The sequence below is a fragment of the Parasteatoda tepidariorum genome, chromosome 4, assembly GCF_982258835.1.
Source record: "Parasteatoda tepidariorum strain Cologne lab strain chromosome 4, Ptep-v5.0, whole genome shotgun sequence".
In the NCBI taxonomy this organism is placed as follows: Eukaryota; Metazoa; Arthropoda; class Arachnida; order Araneae; family Theridiidae; genus Parasteatoda; species Parasteatoda tepidariorum.
This window is the reverse complement of record NC_141758.1, coordinates 70933552-70954073: the sequence shown is the minus strand read 5'-3', so window position 1 is coordinate 70954073 and position 20522 is coordinate 70933552. Positions and strand designations below refer to the sequence as shown.

Genomic DNA, 20522 nt, shown 5'->3' with positions numbered 1-20522 from the left:
GAAATTACAAAGAAGGGAGAAAAAAAAGTGTATTGTAAATATTTTCATTAAGGTGAATTTGAGAAATATAGAACAATTAGGCCTTATATCAGGACTAATAAAGTTAAGAAATATTCATTCATAAAATTTTTATGTGCACGTGAACTGCTTGAGCTTTGTGTGTGACATTTTACTGAAAGGTTTAAAGTTGTTATTTAAATGACTAAATATGTGGTGAAAGTATTATTATGAAAGTTAAAAAATAAATGGTTATTGCTGTTTAGAAACACAAAACAATGAGGCACACGTCGGGTTTAACTTAATTAAGAAAAATTTAAATAAGATAAAATTTTTATTCGCGTGAGTGATAGTCGAATATAGTCTTGTGATATTTTGCAATATGGTAGGAATTTGTGGTTTTAATTGCAAAAAATGTAGTAATATGTTGTTAAAGGTTAAAAATTAATAGTAACTGCAATTGATAACATTAATTTGAATTTTAATTTCAGAAAATAATAAGGTATCATATCAATATTGATTGGATTAAAAAAGATTCATTCATATGGGTACACGACTGAGAAATTATGAGCACGTGTAGTATTTGAGCATCGTCTCGCGGCATTTCATTGAATGCTTAAAGGTTGTGGTTTAAATTATGAAACATGTGGTGAAATTATAACGAAGGGTTTAAAATAAATGGTTATTTCAATTCATAACATTATGGAGAATATTAGAAACACCAAACAAGAAGGCTACATATCAGGATTAATTAAATTAACAGAGATTCAAAGAAGATAAAGTTTTTATTCACACGTGCGGTATAGTCGAACGTATTTTTATGAAACTTCACGATAGGGTTGAAAGTTGTAATTTTAATAGCAAAAATCATAGTAATATATTGTTAAGGGTTTAAAATTTATATTAACTGCAATTAATATCTATAAGGTAAATTTAAATTCAGAAAAACAATAAGGATACATATTAGTAATAATATGATCAAAAAAGATTTATTCAGATGGGTATACGACTGCGAGGGCACGTTCCAATATTCGCACCGGTGTAACCGGTTGCACTGGTTTGCCGCACCGACCGTTCCAATATTAAAACCAGTTACACCAGTGCACTGCACCGATCGTTCCAATATTCAAACCAGTGTCACCAGTTACGCACGAAGTGCACCGGGTTTCTGGTCGGTTTGGTCAGTTCGCATGACGTCATTACCCTTATTTGTTTACAAACTTTATTATACTGCTATTGAGAGATCGTCAAAATTTTGCTGTATTTTTGAATGGATTTTAATATAAATTTGTTATAAAGACTTGTTTTATCATTGAAAATAAATTTTCTTGTAATAAGTTGAAATATAATAATTATTATTGGAAATGTATTCTGTAGATGAATCGTCTTGATGTTGTTTATAGCAATGGATATCATTCATAAACGTGTTATTTCTGATATTAGTATGTTTTTGTTTTCAAGACTAAGAATTCATCTGAATTTTAATACGTGTGGTGATTAGATTTACTTGATAGATTCACATCGAAAGAATTTTGACTTGTGATTTTCAATAAACATATCGTTTTGTAAATCAAACAACTATCCAAATCATTGATAAATTTTTAATAGCGATAGAACTTTAAAATCAGTAAAAGATTTATTGCTTCATATGCATTCATAAACATTTTCGTCCAATGTATATCGTTTTTAAAATAAACAAATCCAATCAATATTTGATTGTTAAATACATTTCTTTTGTGATATAAATTTTTCTTATATCCTTTCTATATTCCATAAAAGACCTGGAACGATGAATATTATCCTAGCATAATAACAAATTATGCTTTTAGTTTTTACTGTATTATACATCATATGAGTTTTATTAAAGAGACTGACCTAAGTTGTTAAACTAGGCCTTCAATGTGTTATGCTTATAATTTGTATTGTATGTATTTCTATTTCTTTTTATAATATTAAATCATTTCTGATAACCACAACATAGTAGTGATGATATGGAAATCTATCCTGATCTATGCCTCCTTCAGCACATGTGCAAATCAATGTCTTAGATTAATAACGGATGATATTATATAAAAGTTTAGTTTTTGTAAAAGGATCTTAAATGGAGCCCAACGACAAAGGTCATTCATTGGCCTGTGTTATTAGAACTAGACTTTTAATGCCAAAGGTTTTTAACATTTATATTTCTTTCATAATTGTTAACTGAAATAAATTCTGAAAATCACAATATAATAAACATTTTAGTATTATATTATAACATTATAATTTTGAACAATATGAAGATTTTATATGTTATTGGTAAATTTTTAATTTAAGCTTTGATTCTGTTTAAAATTTTAAAAAAATCGACTTCTATTTAAATTTCTTATTAGTTCATTACTTTTGTTTCAAGATTTCTATTTCTTAATGATAATTATTTTTTAATTCAAGGTATTTATTACGTGATTATTGATCTATACGTAATATAAATATTTATTTTTTATAACACTAACTTGAAAATTTCTGAAACACTTATTAATAACTGTTGTTTTGTATACTTTTTTTTTTGAATTATACTACTAAATCTAACTTTTGGCAAAATTTTTTTAAAAAAAGACTGAAATAAGTGAATTATTGACTAGCTTGTGTCATCTTAAACTTTCGGGTTAATATTTGAACTTAGTTTAAAAGTTTGATTTAAAACATTTCTGACAAATACAACTTAATAGTTATGACAGGGAGATTTAACTTTATGTGAAACATCTTTGTATACACCATTATTTCACACTAGTTGCAAACAATAGTTAAGTTTATCTGAAACGATTTTAAACTTGATGGCAAAGGTTGCTGTCACTATGTGTAATTATATTACTACAAATTTAAATATTTCTGTCCAACATGGAAAAATTTTTATTACAACAATATCTGCAGATTACAATATTAGTGAATTTCTTATTTTTGAATGTAAACAAATAAAAACGCTTTAAACTTTATCATTACTAGTTCATTTCTTGTTTTGTTGCAACATTTTTGTTTCTTAATTTTTTTAAAAAATTTAAGTTTTATATATATATATTTTACAATAAAATGATATTGTTGTGTTAAAACATTTTTTTTTTACTTAAATACTATAATTGTATAGTTGTGATGGAATACTAAAGCTCCCACTTGTAGCAAAATTATAATAATATCTTTCTCTCTTTTTAACACAAACTCATTTCAGGTAAGTATGTTATCTATTTATAAATATTTCTCCCATGTGGCACCATGGTATTTCTCTATATATTAGCAACACTGTTTAATGTTTCAAAGTAAATTTTAAACAGCATAAGTGCTTCACAGTAGAATTCAAGAAAAGTGGCTTGACAACTATTTTCTTTCTATTGCTAATACTATTAATGCTAATATAGAATTTCAAATAACTGGTAAAATAAAAAAAAATTTTGAAAAAAATAATTCAACAAGTAGCTTTTCATACCGAAATGTTAACTATATAAAAACTTGCAGTGCCTACATCGCCAAGCTACCACAGCACCTCCACATACCAGGCCAGTGATTCTCAACCTTTTTTTTGTTATGGCACACTTATAACGATTTCGAAATTTGACGGCTCACAATGAAAAAAATTAGATTAAAAGTTGTTTAATTACCTATTTTACTCTGTGTTAAATAGTTTGTGATAATAATTTTGAATGTGAAATAAAATATTATGTGCTACAAAATCACATTTATTAAGGGATTAATTATTTCTTTCGACCAATTTTTTATTATTTAGTAACAGATTTTTATTTTTTTGCTAGTTATTAATTGTTTGCTTGTTTTCTGTAGTTATTAACTGTTATTTTTTGTGGTTTCTTGTGAACTAGTTTTTTTGCTAATTGTTAGCTTAATATTTGTTGGTTATCCTATAATTTTTTTTTATATGTTTGTTTTTTTAGTTATCCTTTGTTAATTTGTTTATTAATTGCATAGCTTACTTTAATGATTAGCTCTTACAACATTTTTTAAAATCATGTGTCATTTACAATTTAAACACTTCCATCTTATTTTAAGATTGTCAGAGACAATATAATCACCGACAAAGATGATCACACGGTTAAAGCGTGGAAAAATTATAAAAAGTATATATATACACTTTTCTTAAATTTAAACTTTAGTCATAATAAAAAAAAAGCATTATAATTTTTATTGTATCATTTCTAATATTAGGCGGCACATTTTAAGAATTTGGCGGCTCACAAAAGTGCCGCGGCACAGTGGTTGAGAATCTCTGTACCAGGCAGTGGATGCTCAGACTTTAAACCGAATGGCCCTTTTTTTTTCTCCTCGTAATTAATCAAATTTGTTTGTCCATGTGCTATTTGTAAGTTAATAAAAATATTTGGCACTAAGCTTTACAGTTAGTTATGCATTAAGTATTTATTTAGAGTCATCTTGTAATTTTATAGAAATAAACACCATAAATAAAATATGGTTTTATAATATGTAATTAAGTTTGGTAAAGTTTAATAATTTTTTCATGATACCTTAGAGCATGGCCTAAAATTAATTTATTCACTTAAACCCGCTTTTCAGTTAAGTATTTTTTATTAATTTGTGTGTGGAATTTTGAAAACCAGAATTTTCAGAAAATCGTTATCTTGTGAATGGGAAAATTGAAGTGAAATATATAAATACTATATATTTTGGTTTTATTATCCAGTATTAGGAGGGATTTTTTTTACCATACAGTAATCTAATTTTTTCCTCTGTGTTAACTATTTTGCTAAAATTGTGATCAAAGTACTTTCAACTGGGGCAACAGCTAAAAGGTGAAAAAAATTTGGTTAATATATTTTTTAAAACTAATTATGCTGTTAGGATTGGAGGTGGGTTTGAAGTATTAAAATATTTAAAACTGATGTGCTCTGCATTCGACTTGATTACCGTTAAAGTTTATATATTGTACAAGATAATTTTGAAAGGTGACATAGCTTCTTGCCAAAGGTGGCTAGTATAAGAATATCTTACAATATGTTCACTAATAAAAATTACCTAACTTTTTCTTTTTTTTTTTTTTAAATGCTTAAACTGCAGCTAAGAAAAAAATCTCAACTGGATTTTGATCTTTTTAGTCCTATCTAACATATGGTTATTTTTAATTTCTGTTAGAGGAACTGAGGAAGTTTCACTTTAAAATTTCTTCATGTAAACAAATTAGCTTTCGTGAAAAATTTCACTATGAAAATATATTCATTACACAATTTGCTCATAATTCAATTTGCTCATAAACATTGCACCACATACCATCTCTATCAAAATAGAAGCTGTGCTAATTTTTCTGAATTCTGGCAATCAAATTTTAAACTTATTTTGACTGTTTGTCATTGACATTTAAGCTTACAATGAGAAACATTTCAAAGATGCCATCTCATGTATTTGAAATGCTATCAAATTTACATTTTAAAAGATCTTATTATATTAAGATAAAGTTTCTCTCTTGAGAAAATTCATTATGAAAGTAAGTTTATTATATATTTAAAATCAATTACGCTATTTACATGAAAAATTAAGCTTAAAGCAAGCTAAATATTTTTTTTAAAATTTAAAAAATCAAAACTCACTCTGGGCAAGGAGGAAAAGAACAGTGTATATTCGAAAATATGATTTCCAAAATATTTCAAAGAAAAACAATAAAAATTGTACTAAGCAGATTTTTATTTTTCTCTTTAATTTTGTTAAATATTTAAATATAAAACTTAGTGAGATGATGGATGCATTTTAAAATAAACATTTAAATAGGAAAAATATGCAATAAGAAACAGAAGTTTTACTTTCTATCAACTAAACTTAAAAAATAAATAAGATAAACTGAAACTAATCATGATATTTTGCTTTATTATATGAAACAGCTTTACAAGTCTAGAAATATATATTCTTTAACAAGTAATGCAAAAATAGAATGGCCAAGAAATAAATACAATGGAACAAAAAATGAATTTGTTATCACTAATATATTTTTCTCAAAGATTCCGAAAGAGGAGAGCGTCTGCTTCTGGTTGCTAATGGCAACCAGAACTGACCTAACCGCACCGATCGTTCCTAAATTACGGTGTGAACTGAGATCACGTGACTAGTTCGCTTTCGTGTAACCAGTGTCACCGGTGCGAATATTGGAACGCAACCCGAGATTAAATTATGAGCATGGTTTAAAATAAATGGTAATTGCAATTCAAAACATTATGGTGAATTTTAGAAGCACAAATCAAGGAGGCTATATATCAGGATTAATTAAGTTAAAAAAGATTTAAGTTTTATTCACACGTGCGGTATAGTCGAACATATTCTTATGATACTTAACAATGGGGTTGAAAGTTGTACTTTTAAATGCTAAAAATGTAGTAATATGTTGCTAAAGGTTAAAAATTGATAGTAACTGCAATTATATCGTAATAATATATCGTATAATATCGTAAAGGTGAGGTTTAAATGCAGAAAATAATAAAGCTACATGTCACGATTAAGTTAAGAAAGATTCATTCATATAGGTACACTAGTGATAGATTAAATTTTTATGTGCACGTGCACTACTTCAGCATTGTCTGGTTACTGAAAGGTTAAGACTTGTGATTTAAATTATTTAACATGTGGTTATTGCAATTAATAACATTATGGCGTTTTTAAAAAATACAAAACAGTAAAGCAACATATCAGGAATAATTAAATTTAGAGGATTTAAATAAGATAATTTTTTTTAGAAATTCTGCAATTTGTATAAAAGTTCTATTTAAGGTTAAAAATAAATAGTTATTAAATATAATAACATTGAGGTAGATCTTCAATTTACAAAAAATTATGCGTATTCACAGAAATTAGAACGATTCGTGGATTTAAGTAAACGAGTGATAGATTAAATGAGAGGAACAAAAGCCTTAATTTGTACTTTTTCTTAAATCGTGCATATTCTAGTAACATTTTACAACGGCGTGGAAATTTACTATAATAAATAAAAATTATTATATATATTGCTTTGGTTGTCGTAGGTCATTAAAGTAAGGGTTGTGTGATTGTACTTGTTTTCCAGTCACACAATCTAGGGCCTAGAATTCAACTTCTGCCACACCCATACATCACACCCATTTATATGGCGGAACCCATTCATAAATCCAATCATTCATTCACGGATCCTAATTTTGACCTGAACCAGAGAGCGATCAATCTCCATTCCAGTACCCCCCCCCCCAGAGATTAAATCTGTTATGAGAACATGGAGAACTTTGTGACCCAACAGATTTAACTTTCAACTGTCACCATTTATTACACGGGGAGTCTTCGGCGGTTGGATTCTTATTCCCGTTCTCACGCACGTGAGTCCAGCACCTTGCCAACTAGGCTATCTCGAACTATTATACAATTGGAATAATATATAGTAATTGCAATGATTAATATATTGAATTTTAAAGTTGCAAAGGAGTAGGTAAAAACTTAAAAAATACTTATTAAATTTATTATTTAAGTATTTGTTGGTGATGTCAACACACAAAATCATAACTCTGAATAACTTTCGATCTAATGATAGGATTTTCAGATTCTATTTTCAGATTATAAATTTTCTCTATATCCCTGTACCCATGGTATAGCTAAGAGACCGAATACAAGACTTTCGATTCCTCCGATTTTACGAGATTGTACATGGCATGTACTCTCGGAGGGTCTTGGCTGAGTCAAGGATCGAACCCCGAAAGATATTTTAATAGAAAATGAATGTAAAAAAAAACACATGTTTCTTTAGCTTTTCTTGTTGCTTCTATACATTCGACCCTGCGTCAATCTCAATCAGGAGTGCAGTGTGAATAGTACTTAAGTGTTCTTTTCAAATTTTACTTTTGGGGCGAGCAGCAAAATATCAGCTCAACTTCTTATTGTTTGTTGACTGTTCACCCTCGTGCCGGTGCAATCACGTAAGTTTTTATAAAATTATTTATTCTTTTAATTATATTTTCAGTACCTTTTCTTCTAGATAATTTATAGGGGATATTTCCGTATAGTGATCTGTCGTGCCAACTGCAATTGCCAAGGTACCAAGTAGATTTTAAACTTGTTAATGTTTTTAAAAATAACACGTAGATGTTTGCCCGGGGATGGCTATGAGTTATACCTTTCGAGTTGGTCCCTTTCAGTAATGTTTTTTTTTGTTTCTCTCGGGACACTGCCCGGAAATTTCAAGACTTGGCGATTATACTTCCACAGATCATGGTACGGAAATCTCCATTTATTTTTATTCTTTACCTTCTTGTGTAAAAGTGCAATGTGAACTCGAAAAGTGAACTCGAGCTATAAATTGGCTGGGGACAAATCATGAATTCTATTATTATTTCATCTACCATCAGTATTCTCCCTTATCGTTTTTTGAAGGCTCTGCCTGAACTTTGATACCAATAAATCAACCCCTTTTTATAAAAAATAAACCGATATCTATTCAGATTCTATCTAACCGCTATCTATTCCCTAATTTATTCAGATTCAATTTTGATAACAATTAATTCTCTGTTTAAAAAAATTAATAATTAAACATTGATAAAATTATGTGTCTTCAGAGGTCTGTCCAAGCCAAATTTATTACCGTTTAGCGGTACCTTCAACAATTCAACTTAAAGAAAAACGGTAGTTTCACACAATACTTTTTCTTAAAATTTTATTTTTGTGTCTCATACGAAATGATAAATCCATATTTTTATGTTGATTTTTTAATATAATTTTTTATTTTCACAAATTATGTCTAAATTTTCACGAAACAGGTATCTTTCAGAAAAATCTAGACAGTCCCTTGGTCTTTAACATAAACAGTGGGAATTAAAATAAATAAATAAATTTTTTATTGATGTTATCTAAAAGATATTTATAACATAGAAAATGATGGATAAAATAATTGTGATTAATGCTGTTGAAAGTCTTTTGAATTTAGTCTCTGGTGTAAGATCGTCATTCAGAAGCGAATACAATTGTCGTACGCAAACACTCGGTGCATATGGCAGTTCAAAAATCCTGAACCTCCGTCGCATGGAAAGACATATGTTTATGCGTCTGACTGAATCTCACGAGATAATCTCTTCTGAGATTGAGATTCGAAAGGGGTTTAGGTAGCCCAAAGTGTTGCAATAAGGCTTTGTGTCCCGAATCTTAGAATTAAGTCACTGAGCAAGTAACTTTTGAGACTAAATTTTAAGACTGGTATCCTACAACACTAGTGATGCTCTAAACATTAATAAGCAATTTTGTTTTTCTCTCTCATTTTATTGTTATGATCTTCTGTTTTCCCAATCTTTCTTGATAGTTTGATGTGAGCTTTTTTGTTATCCACAATGCACACATCTATATTATGTAAAGCAGTTAAGGATAAAGTATCTAACAATTAAACTACTTTAATTAAACTACTTTAAATTCACTCCTGCTATTTTATCAATTGTATGAACGACAAATGTTCTGATAGCGATACCCATATTCACATTTTTGTTTATATTCTGTAAAGTGACTGAAAATTTACTACAATTTTAAGATTGTTTATTACCATTTTATTATCCTTATACAAGCATAATTTGCTGAAAATTGTTGTAAACATAAATATTTCTTTTAAAATGTTCATTCCATTCTAAACAAGGTATTTCCTATTTAGGGCAACAAAATGCAATTTATTTTTTTCTATTAATTGACTTTCTTTTCAGTTCATTACTTTGGATGAGTTAAAAGGAACATTTGAACGTAGAATCTGTTGATCATTAGGATTTAGTTTCCATTCATCTGTTTGAGAGGATGGGTAAGTTTTGTTAGTGCAAAAAATAATCATTTTCATTTTAAAATTTAGAATTAAGAAGTTTTTTTTAATTTTTCTTCAATTAAATGTGTAAATTTCTTTTTATAATGTCTAACTTTTATTTCATAATCTGGAGTGATTTCTGTATATCTAAAAATATCAAACTCGAAACTTTCTAAAATATACAAGATCCTGGAAAGCACTTTGTTTACAAAAATTTAAAAAAACCTGAAGTAATTAAGGTTTAAAAATAAGGTTTCCAATTTACTTGTCGCCATCGTACTTGTGAATCAAAATTTCGATATCTGACATAAGTATTAATTTGAGTTTTTGCATAGCATTAAGAGTTGTTATTTGGAAAATTTTCAAAAAATTGCAAATCACAGTCACATAGTGGTATGGGCCAGAGCTGTAGCATTACTAAAGCCTCATTTCATTTCTAATAATTTATAATGTTTTTGTTTCTCAGTATTCGAAATGATTTTTAAAATAAGATTTTTAAAAAATGTTGTGCGTTTTTTGTAGCATTAGAAACAAAAAGAAAATTCTGTTAAAGAAATTATAAGCTGAGTCAAACGCTTGACATTTCTTTTGGAAATAAATATTTTTAATGTGTCCTATTTTTTCTTACTGTTGTCACTACCATTGCTTTTAGTTTTTTTAAACTTATTTTGTCTTTTAAAATTTTCTTGAAAAAGTCGAATGAAGTGACAATTTTGTCACCAGATAATTAGTTGAATATTTTATATTTAGTTAACTGATCGTTTGCTTTTTTGTTAAAGTCTTCGTTTAGGACAACCTTATTATTTTATTACTAATAATTTTTGGAGCATTGAAGTCATTTTTCCGGCTTACTGTTCTGGACTTAAGAATTTGTATATCTTATTTCTAAGACTTCATAGTTTGTTTGCAAAAATTAACGAAATTAGTAAGAATTGCATCTCACATAATGGACATAATTATACAATGAAAACCTCTCAGGAGAGACCACTCTCTGATTCTCAGTAAAATGGACTTGGGAATGGAGGTTGGTTGTTCTTAGAGGTGTTACCTTCATCGACTCAAAGTTACATGATTTTTCACAAACAATTTTAATTATAGACTGTCATTCTCTTGGTATTGAAATGTTCCTTGTGTTGATGTCGTGAAAACTGGATGGGTGAATAAAATTTTATGTTAATAGAAATTATCCCTTCTAATATAATTATGTGTGAAACAAAATGTACCAACTATGTATGGTATAGTTATTTTAAATAAATAAGAAATTATGTTTTTAAGTTAGCATTTAATTTTTTTTCTTCATAAAAATCAGCTGTAAAAGATGAGAAGGGATTTGTTTGTTTGAGATGCTGAGTTTTTTCTAATTAACTTTTTTTATATACTTAAAATAGCTAAAAGTAATCCAACAAAAATTACTGATTAATCAAAAATAAATCATTCAACTCTGATTACTAAATTATAGTATTTAGTGCAATTTGACTACAACATGAGGTTGCAGATATCTGAGAGAACATCAGAAATAATTCTTTAAATAAAAACCAAGCAAATATTTAGAATACATTTTAAACTACTTATTTGTTTTGATATTTTATTGTGTTTCCTTATTTGACCTTTTCCTCATCTTGTGCAGAGATTTCGCCCAATTGCTGGGAGAGGTTTTTATGGTCTCTGCTAAAGTCCATGGAAAAAATACCTTGCCTCCCTAAAGTGGTTGTAAATAGAGATCTCAACGTAGAGGTGATCTTTCCTGGAGGTTTCACTGTATATTGCATTTTAATGCAGGGCAACAGTTTTATTAAACAGATGTAGAATTGTAATTTATTAATGTTTAATCTTTAACTTTCTTCCAAGCAATAGCAATAATTATACCTATTTTCATATATTCAACAACTTTTAAGAAATGGGTTAAAGATTATATTTCGTCTGTTAAATTTCTATCTTATTTAAAATAGGAAAATTGACTTCAAATTTTTATATTATTAATTTTTTATTCTTTAAAACACATTCCAATAAACTGTAATAAGGTACTACATTTAAATTCTTCATTATTTAGCTTATTTTTATTATAGTTTTCAATTGCTTACAAGTATAAAATATTTAAAAGTTTACACAGTTGTAAAAGCTTAAATATTATATAACAAAGCAAATATTTGGTTGAGCCAAAATTAGATGTCTTTTTTTTCTCTTATTAATCAATGAAATATTTTATTTTTATCCATCAAAAATAATTTTTCCTAATTGCTAATATTTATTGAAGAATAGTTAATGTATAATTTATTTTACAGTAATTTTATTTATTTATTTTTGAATAAGAGAGAAATCATATTTTTACTGCTGTTAAGCTTCTAATTGTTTTGTTTACTGATTACTTCTTTTCCTTAAAACAATTTTCCCTTATAAATTTAACACTAGAAAGACAAAAGAAGCCAAATTAACCCCTTTCATATTTTTTTGGTTTCTCTATAATTACAGTCTTTTATTTTTATAATTTAATTCTTCATGCATTCAGAATTCATTGAAACTCCCCAAAAACATTTTATTACTTTACTTGTACCATTTGTAAAGTTTCTTTTAAGCAAAAAACATGTACTTTCCGTAAACATAATTTTACTATACCACACTTGTCCATCTGCCATTAATTTACAATAGCTGTGCTATGAAACCCAATACATTCTAGCTTTCATTTGATTTTTTGTGATTAAATCCTACTATTTCACATGGTCAATAACTAACTGTATTATAAATTTTGCCCTAATGTAGCTGAATGAAAACGTGGGTTTGATATAATGTATTTTTATAATGTTAAAATTCAATGGTACCCACTGAAACATTGTTAATAGTTGACAAAAGTTTCTAGTTCTGAATATTTAAGATTTTTTAGTTCAGTAAAAAGGTGTTAGAATGGTATGATGTAAGTGATATCAAAACTAAAATAGCCTTAGCAGATGGAGGCAGCACATGTGGCCTCATAACGAATCAGGAATCGTTTTTGATTACTTACAGAGGCCTTTTTTGAGTTTAAATGTTTAATAACTAAATAAGTAAACATTTGGCAAAAGAAAACAATTTTACTTTTGGTTTTAGGAGAGAATTTCCAATAAGTTAGGATTGAAAAAAAATTAAAGAGATGCTGTACTTGTTCATTCAAACACTAACTTACTGAAAGTGCTGAGTATTTCTGACCTTCCATAAATTGTTCCAATTTAAGTGCTTATTTAATCATTCATGCCTTAGCAATATAGAAACATGTTAAAAATACAGTGTTTAGTTTAATCAAATATATTCATTAACTAATTAGAATGAAATACCACAGAATTTCAATGATCAAGCCTATAATATATTTTTATTAAATAATTATATTAAGATTTTGGATGTGTAATCACTAACCCCCTCAGTCTTTTTAAGGTATACAGCAATGTTCAGTTTTTCTAGTGTTAAAAATTATGCAATATTTTCTCCCAGAACTATATTTATTTTATATGTTTTCATTATTATTACAGGACTGTCAACTTTCTACGCTTTTTTTCAAATATTTATTCTAGTGCTACATAAGTTTATGTTTTAGGATATTATTTTCTATTTATTTTAGCCAATTTTCCATGCCAGTACTCATAAATTCGTTCATATGCAATGCGATTTTGTTCTAGGTCTTTTGTTTTAAGGCTGTTGGCAAATTTAACAAAAAATTTTAAAGCTTTGATTTTTAAATGTCCACCACTTTATAAAATATTTTTTAAAATGCTTATAAGCTGGCAGACCTGTTATTATTTTCAGCATAAAAATAAGCAAACAGCTACTGTCATTTGTTTATCTTATGTGTTTTAATTTGATTTTTTTATTTTGCAGTTATAATTCGAGAATTTATGGGAACGAAGTTCATCAATATTGTATATTGAAATTCAACATTTATGTATGTCAAATACTCTTGTAGATTATATGTGTAAAAAAAAATTATTAAAAGTATAAATGTATTAAATGTATTTAAATAAATGTTTTCAATTTACATGTTTGTCTTTATTTATCAAAATTCTATTTTTTGAAATCTATTATATATTTTTTGTAAATTGTACTTATAAACTATAGGAAATTTTTTTTCTCTTCAATCTTAATGTTAAATTAAAAATAAATTATGGAATGCTATCTTGTTTTAAATGTAGGAAAAAAAGCTTTCTGTAAGTTAGGGTCCGCCAAATGATTAGAGTATCAAGCTTTAACTTTGCTTAATTTAATTTCAATATTATAATGAAACTTCTACATAATCATAGCCGATATTGACATAGTATTCCATACAATAATAAAACTTAATATATTATTTTCAAATGTAAATTGGACTAACGTAAGGATGTTCCAATCATGCTTATTAAAAAATACATGGATTGTGAAAAGTTATAGTTGTAACCAGCCAATTTTTTTTTACGATGTACTTAGTGGTTCACCATAATGAAAACAGCAATATATATTGGTTTTTTATGTACCAACAAACAAACTGAAATATGGGTAAAGGCTAGTCTTAACGGTATAATCAAGAATTAGTATGATTGTTGTTGAAATTCGTTCATTTGTGTTTTGTTAAACTATGGAGCAAAGTTGGATTAGCTCATATTTGTTCAACATAGGTTGTTCCAAATTCTAATATGAAGTGATGGTACCAAAGAATAAAATGGTTTTTTTGTGACATTAAGTTGGAAACCATCAACACACGTAGGTTTTCTAACATGGGGTGATGGTCAGTCTTGATGGTGGCAGCAGAAATTAAGCTGGTTTTTGATGGAATGTAAGTTGGTAACCAACAAAATAAGTTGGTTCCTGATTATTTTTTGTGTTGGACCATCAAAAAATACCATCAAACCACATTGGTTTTTGATGGATTTTTTTTGTTGGGTTATTGAAAAGTACCATCAAAAAATACCATCAAACCATGTTGGCTTTTGATGGATTTTTTTTTGTTGGACCATTGAAAAATACCATCAAAATATGTTGGTTCCTGATAAATTTTTTTGTTGGACCATCAAAAAATACCATCAAACCATGTTGGTTTTTGATGGATTTTTTTTTTGTTGGACCATTGAAAAAAATACCATCAAAATAAGTTGGTTCCTGATAAATTTTTTTGTTGGACCATCAAAATATACCATCAAGCCATGTTGGTTTTTGATGGATTTTTTTTTTTGTTGGACCATTGAAAAATACCATCAAAATATGTTGGTTCCTGATAAATTTTTTTGTTGGACCATCAAAAAATACCATCAAACTATGTTGGTTCTTAATGGATTTTTTGTTGGACCATTGAAAAACACCATCAAACTATGTTGGTTTTGTCTATGTTGGCCCAACAAAAATTTGTTTCAATTCCTAATATGAGGTGATGGTCAGTCTTGTAGGTACCATCAGGAATTAAGATGGTTTTTGATGGAATATAAGTTGAGACCAACAACATATGTTGGTTCCTGATTAATTTTTTTGCTGGGCTATCGAAAACTACCATCAAACCATGTTGGTTCTTGATGGATTTATTTGTTGGACTATCGGAAAATACCATCATACCATGGTGGTTTTGTTCATGTTGGTCCAACATAAATTTGTTCCAATTCCTAATATGAGGTGATGGTCAGTCTTGTTGGTACCATCATAAAATATGATGGTTTTTGATGGAAATTCATGATGGTTACCATCATATTCATGTTGGTCCATCAAAGAAAAACCATCATAAAATTTGTCTTGGGTAAGCTTAGGTATAAATAAAATGACTTCATATACCTCAATAAATACCTTTTTATCGTTAGTTGAAATAAGGTAAAAATTTTTATACCTCAAAAATACCTCTTTTGTTACAAGTGTAAGAAAATAAACCTGGTATACCTTAAAAATCTCCTTATCAGTCTGGTTGATTTGAAGTGAATTTTAAACAACCTCAAAACAAGCTGAAGTATATATAAATCAATTTCGTACACCTTAATTACTACCCTTACGAGGTATAATTTTTATTGCTGTTTTCTCTGCAACCTTAAATATACCTCAAAACAACCTTAATACCTCAAAAATACCTCAAATCAACCTTAAATATACCTTAAATTTTCATAAGGGTGGATCAATAGGACCACGCACGTGACCAACTTGTCTGAGCTTACTGGAAAGCGTTAAAAATGTAGTGATATTATTTTCCGGACAAACTCCGTCAGCAATAAATTTCAAAATTTGATTTAACTTATAATAAAATTTGTAAAGTTTCTGCTATTTTATCCCCAAAGCAGAATTTTATAAAGCGCTGACTTTAAATAGGCTTAACTTGATCTAATAGTCATTAGTAACAGTTGCTAACTCACAGCAGTTATAAAAATAGCATATTATTCGCAAAAAAGCATAATTTCATATTACTAGGGAGACTTTGAAAAACAGCCTTATAGCCACGAGGCACTCTAGAATCTTTCCTGCTTTTATTTTTTTACTTTTAATTTTGCATCCGACTTAATCTAATGCACTGTTAGGCAGGCCACACACTGAGGAGCGAGAGGTAAGAAAGAGGCATATAGCTGGCGAATTCATATACTTTTGCGTTAGGATGCGCAGAGGTGATGTACTCATGGTAATGCATAAGTATCGAACCTGCCTCTCGTATGCCTCTTACTTAACGCTCTCTCAGTGTGTGACCTGCGTTAGTTTTTATTGTATGTAATAGTGCTGGTGTTTGGTGCAGTTTAGACGCTTCTGACTATTGTGTTATTAAATTCTACAATCAATAATTACTGTACTTGAATATCGTCATCACTTCTCTCAAATCTTTCTTTTAATGATGTTGCGCTTTTAAATATAATTTCCTTATATGATCATATTTCTTTTAACATTATAACTACTTTATTCATTAAAAGAAATCGTTATAGTTTTAAATTTCGATGCAGCTTCTATCTTTTTTCTATCTTTTTAAATCAAATATGTAGAAACATATTTGATTTTAAAAAGATAGAAAGATATTATAGTTAGCTCTATTTTAGAAAATAAGGAACTTACAGTTATTTAGAATTGTTTTTTGCTATTTCATTATGAATACCTGTTTACTTTGATAAATGTCTTTGTTTTTGTAATATTATCGCCCTTCCTGTTTCATTTCCTTTCCTTCACGTTTTCTTATTTATGTCTCCCACACTAGTGTTAATGAAATATAAAGTAAATATTTCTGTCTAGTTCTAATTAGTTATTTTCTTTCCTTTTAACTATAAATATATTTTCTGAATTTATACATTTTTTTAATTTTTTTTTTATAATTTGTTATATTTCATAATCCTCGAATGTTACTGACCACCTACTGAGCGATTATGTTTTGTAACATTTATATAAAATTCATATTCCTCTGCAGTTTAATTTTAATTAAAGTTGTTTTTATTGGGCACTTATTGCCTTTATAGCCTTAGTTATAGCCATATAATAATATTTGATGAATAACACATTAGTATCTTAGTTAAAATATTAAACGAAATCGAATTTTTTTGTGGATTTTATTTGAAAGATATGACACTTAACGTAGTATAGTAAAATAATTTTACAAAATTAATGCTTTTGGATGAATAGCAGTATTTCGTTAGATGCAGTGCATCCCGGACATCGTCTTTTGCTACACTGTTCTGTTTGGTCCCGCAGTGGACTGATCGTTAAGACACGGTTCCCAGCAGATCACCGAAGTCAAGCATCACTGGCTACGGTCAGTGTGCGGGTGGGTGACCACTTGGATCAGTCTGCGTAGGGACCGATGGTGTGCGGTATTGGTCCTCGTTAAACTGTGCTACCGTAAAGTGCTCGACTTCGCGCGCAGGTCGTCGGGCTACCGAAGCGGGGGTGCCATCCCCTCCACAGAGGATCAAAATTGTGATGGCATGTCTTCGGATCATCCTCCGGGATGTTTCTCAGACTGTCGCCAATAGCCCATTGTGCAGCTCTAGTGCGACGTAAATTAACAACAACAATAAAAACTGTTCTGTCTGATTCCAGAAACTATTTGCCCGATTTCCATTTTCTTGTAGTGAGGTTCCAAAATGGTCGATATACTAATCTCGAGCTCTTGACCTTCACAACTTTCGGTTTGATAGTTAACGACTGCTAACTACAGCTTATTGAGCGAGGCGATATTTTCAAACAGATAATTTTGTTTTCAATATAAAAAAAAATGATAACATAATTTATGAGTTTAAATCTGTTGCATTTCATAAGATATTAGTGTTGTTAAATAATTCTGGTGAGTTTAAAATGAAGTTTTGTTTGAATTAATTATAGATATATCATTAAAATAGGCTACATAGTTGCTATATTAAGAAATTACTCGCTTTTTTGGCAGTCCTGATTTGGCTTCTTTAGACTTGCTTATTACTATTAGTGATTGTTTGCAAGCAGTTCACAGTACATGTATCGGTGGTAGTATTTAGTTACAGTAAGTAGACAAAGTTTACTTTACAAATTCACTTTGCATAGTGAACACGTTCAGCCGAATGAACTCAAAATACTCAGGATACAGTAACTAGGAAATATTAGCAGTAAAAAGCGTGCAGCGCTCCTTAGTGTAGATAACATCATCCTTATAGGACATGTTATAGAACTCTGTATTAATCTCTGTAATTGATCTAAAAGATTAAATTGCTCGCTTTAACGTTTTTATTTTACTTTCTTTACTGGCGTTTAAAAAAAAACTGAAAAAAAATTGTCAGGCAAATTTAGGGTTGTGGTTTCGCTTTTTCACCTTATAGTGAACTATGTGCTAATTCTAAGGATTAGTTTACGCCACACAAAATGACAAAAAAAAGAAAGAACCTTAGGAACTTTTGATCTAATGATAAAGTTTTCTCGTACCAGAACTCAATCTTGATGGTTCGAGAGCCTGACAATATTTTAAGTTATGAAATCAGACACAAAAACGTACTTTCTCTAAATAAGTATACCTCACACTGAATGGTTCCAGAGAATAACCTTAAATATGGTACCTTATATATGGTAAATATAATCTTAAATATGGAGTTCGCCATTTTTCGGGAATCAATAAGTAATGGGGGAAGAAAATCGATATTTTTTTCACGCAATTGTAAAATTCATTTACCAAAAGATAATTAATTACTCATCATTTTTAACATTTAATTTAATAATGGTAGAATATAGTGATTTTAAGAGTATTAAGATGAATATGAGAAAAGTGAAAGAGAAAAGTGTAAACAAAATAAATCTATATATATAAAAGTGAATGTGTGTCTGTTTGTCCTCTATAGACTCCTAAACCATCCGAGAGAAAGCTATGAAACTTGGCATACAGATAGTTCAAAGCACGAGGAAGGTTTCTGTCGACATTAGAACATTCCGCGACAAGCCGTTTCAGCGATATCAGCGAAAATTGAAATGGAATTTTCTGATTGGTTAAAAGTTAGCCATTGTTTTAAATTTTGCTATAAACGATACAGTTTTCAAATATCTTGAAGATAACAAGAGTGATATTTTCTATCTTATAGCTCTATTCTTTTTGAAAAGTAAATTACATATACTGTAATATTTAATTATAATTCGAGCAGGTTTCTTTATATTAGGTGAGCACAAGCAAGTAAGATTTCTTAATTATTTTAATTTAGTATTGTGAAAACTGTTTAATAAATATCAAGGCAAAAGCAAATTTTATTCAAAAAATATCAAAATAACATTTAATTGGTAATGTAATATGACGTAATGTAATATTGACTAGATTGTTTGTATTATTGTTATAATTTGTTAGGCTCCTATACTATCAGAGCTGACCTATCAAGCAATATTAGAGCAAAAAAAATGCGCAAGTTAACGTTATGTTAGTATTGTGCTTATGTTAGCTCTTTGGAGCAAAAATAGATGATGAGTCTATTATTCACGTGATATCAAATTCAGTATCATTCCTACTTTACAATGACTGAAGATGGCAACTTCTATTCGCGATCGCAACGAACTATAGGGGGCGTTGTTGTATGAGACGCATACCTGCGATTTCTATATGAACCTTCATTCAGTTACTCTGGAGACGTCGTTAATGTAGCGTGTAGCATTGCAACGTTCCTTCTTTAATGTGGCTTATTAAATTTAAAAAAGAAAAATGCTTGATATTCTTTCTTGTACAACCGAAAACAAAATGGTATCTTTTTTTATTAGAGAAGGAATATCCAAAACACATCGGAAATATATTTGTACATTAACAGAAAAAAATATGTATATTCTTATAAGAGTTAAAACCTAATGCCCGAGAAATAGTATTACTAAATTTAATGATATAACATGAAAGGCCCATTTAAACTTTACATTCTATAGTTTTAAGAATCATATTACTTCAAAAATTAAAATGAACAAAAAGTATACATAAGCCTCATAATTTTATGAAATTTAATTTTGTAAACAAAGTTTTTTGACAACAATTTTTATCAAAAAATTTCAAGTCTCAATAAAAGTCATTATTCAGAAACTAAGAAACGTAAAATAAAGAATGCTGACGAAACAAAAACAAAAAAAAAACAATTCTTTTTTGTCGCCATTTTTAGTGCTACGAAAATTCGTCTTTGGGATTTGCCAAAAACAAAACAAGATGCAATTTTATTTTTTCAGGAGGGAAATATTTTACCGAAAAAACGAAAATGTACCAATTCCCACAACATGAAACTTTATCTTGGTAAACGTACGTTTTGGAAATGGAATTCATTTGGAATCTTATTTATCAGAGTTCATATGGCGATATGATTGTTTTGAATCTATGCTAAACTCTATATCGGCTCAT

General features: G+C 28.7%; 1 long non-coding RNA gene across 1 annotated transcript; it reads left to right on the top strand.

Annotated features, from left to right (window-relative positions):
- Positions 1 to 7795: 7795 nt before the first annotated feature.
- Positions 7796 to 13769, top strand: LOC147811048 (uncharacterized). The gene is made up of 3 exons (XR_015433130.1): positions 7796 to 7916; positions 9678 to 9769; positions 13613 to 13769. It is a non-coding gene; the product is annotated as an uncharacterized LOC147811048 (long non-coding RNA).
- Positions 13770 to 20522: the final 6753 nt, after the last annotated feature.